Below are 3023 nucleotides of genomic sequence, written 5' to 3'. Positions count from 1 at the left end.
TTTAATAACAAAACAATTTAATTTTAGCTAATTAAGCTTAACTAAATTATGATTAAAAAATAAAAACACATAATTATAATTAAAAAAAATAAATGAAGTTAAAAAATGAAAGAAAAAATTTTAGGTAAAATATGCAAAAAAAAATCTAAAAAATGAAAAAAATGCCAAACAAAAATAATAAAAAGTAGTTATTTATCTTTAAATTAATTAACCCTATCTTTTTATATTTATCTCTATTTAATAGAGTATTTCAAAAGTCTAAAATATCTTACACTTTTTAACATTTATTCTTTTAAAAATGGCTTTACATTATAAAGGAAGTATTTTCTAATATGCTTTCTCTATTTTAAATTATAAGACACTTTTAAAAAAAAAAGCATGCTTTCAAAATAAAGACTATTTAAGAAGATTAAAGTTTTATTAAATTGACTTATTTTAATATTACCCTTTTTCTCTATATAATTAATTTTCATCCTTTTTATTTTTAATATATTAAATAATGAATAATTTTAAAAGTATATTTTTTTTTGAAAAGATAAAGTTTGTTAAATCTATTTAATAAGGTTTATTGATAATATTTGGCCTTAAAGTATCTTATAATTTGAAGTAAAGGGAGTACTTTCTTTAATCCTATTTATAAATTATTTTCAGCATGTTTCCATAAATAAAAAAATCATAAATATCGTTAACTTTATCTAAAAACTTAATGATTTATAATTTTATTCTTATTAAATATATATATACACTTCAAATATAAAAGAATCTAGTATTTAATAATTTTTTCAGCATTTACCATGGGTCAAAGGTAAAGATGAACCTAAAAAATCCCAGAGGTGTCTTGCAAAATAGGTGCTCTATCCTAGAGGAGTACTGATTAATTAACTATTTCAGAATTATATGCATACATATACACATGCGTACTTGCCAAGAAAATATATTTGAAAATTCATCCCCACTATCAAATGATATTGCCATGCATCATGAGAAACAATATAAAGTATAAAATAGTTTGAGACATTAACCGTAAACTATAAATAAATATTATAATTTTTTTTATCAAATTTCATGCAATATATGGTGATGTTCCCTTTAATTATGAGTATATATGACGTGAAGTTGTAACTAAAAAACAAAACTATAAAATTTATAACAAGCATCGCAGCCATATTAATCATGAACTCTTTTTTTTTTGGAAAAAAAACTCATATATATAAGCATATGAAATGAAAAATATAGGGTAAAAAAAAGTAAATCGGCCCCTAAGCTATATGTCTAGAAACATTTAAGACTTTAAACTCATTTTTTATGTAATGTTTTCTTTTAGCTTTTGAAAACAGTACAATCTAACTTTTATCATTAATAAAAATTAACTTTGACAGTTAGTTAATCAGAAAATAACAGAAAAGACAAAATTACAAAAAAGGACCAAGAAATTTTCTTACCTGTATTTTTGTGTTCTTGTCTATAATTTTTTATCTTATTTTCTATCATTTTTCTGTAATTTTTTGTAATTGATCAACTAACTATCAAAGTTAAGTTTTGTTAACTGTAGGATTTAGATTGAACTATATGTTTTCAAAAGTTTATGAGGAACATTACATAAAAAATGAGTTTAATTTTAATTTACTCAATTACCCAAAATATATATGCTATTGTTTTTCTCCATTGTGGTAAAACTAGTATAACAAATTTCGTATAAAAAAAAAACTAGTATAACAAATTAAAATCAAACGGCTAGAACTCCTGGTGAAACGCTCTGACATTGCTTCTCACTACACATGGAGGCAAATTAAATGCTAAGATCCTCGCAAACATGGCTCAATGGACGCATGCAGAAAAACAATTCAGAGACACTATTAATGATGTCAGTTCAGGGAGAAGCTAACGTAAAGTTTTACTGCTAATGTGGACCAACTGAAACCTGAGACAAGAGTGCTGGGCGATCTAGAAAGACATGACGGAGGAGGATCATTAAATCTGGTATCCTACCATATGTATAAAACTTGTGAATGAGACGTTGTGCCTAATTACTGTTGAAGGCCAAAGTTGTTACAGTAGTTGTGGTAGTAATAATAGATCAGATTTTAGAGTTGAAGAGAAGACAGCATTGATCTCATGGCCATGCCAACACCGGCATGCAATAACAACCTGTGTGTGTGTACCAGATATGTGTTCCTCCAAGAGACACTTACATGCATAGTTGGACCACCATGTGTTCTGATGTTAATATTGGCAATACATGCCACAGACACAGAGAGCATATCGTCCGGATGATCTCATTAGCTAACTGGCTTTTTTGTTATATCGCCTGTGTCATATGTTTGTGGGACGATGTCATCAAAAGGATTTCTAGGTCTCTAGAAATTTAGTATTGAAACTAGGTGAACCTAACTAGTTGAACGGTTAAACTGTTAAACTAGTATCTTGATTTGTTTAATAAAATATTTTGTTCATCACTATTTTAGCCATAGTTTGATTATAATTTTAATTATTAACCCTTGAATCATTATTTTAATAAGTTTTTGATTTTCAATGTCTTGCTAAAAATAGTATCTTTATGCTTGTTATCATACTTGGTGAATATATGATACGGATAGCTTTGCCATGAGGCACCTCATGCCCTATAAACTGTAAGGAATTTAGTGTTTATCATTTTTTTTAGAAAACTAAACTGGTTGTAGTGGATCAAACTTTGAACATTTTGCAATTTTATCCTTGATTCAGTAGTGGTTATATTATGAGTAGATCATTGAACCAGCTGGCTGTTTTACCTATAGTTCCAAAACATTGTTTAGGATACTTGTACCAAAATTTGAACTCCAAGGCACAATGTTTGTTTGGATAGAAGCATAATTTTGAATTTGATTGTTTTTATTTGGAATAGTACTCTATTTCGAAACGGTTCATGATTCATAAATTACAAACCTATCGAAGTACCAAAACACTTCACGTGCGTACTGGACAACACAGCAGGTATTGTAGCGCCTGCAGCCTACTTAAATCTCTTATGTACTTTAGCGGTC

The sequence above is a fragment of the Prosopis cineraria genome, unplaced genomic scaffold (genome assembly GCF_029017545.1).
Source record: "Prosopis cineraria cultivar Desert tree isolate PC_DT_omini unplaced genomic scaffold, ASM2901754v1 PC10, whole genome shotgun sequence".
Classification (NCBI taxonomy): domain Eukaryota; kingdom Viridiplantae; phylum Streptophyta; class Magnoliopsida; order Fabales; family Fabaceae; genus Prosopis; species Prosopis cineraria.
The sequence above is the reverse complement of the archived record's forward strand: the minus strand, read 5'-3'. Positions refer to the sequence as shown.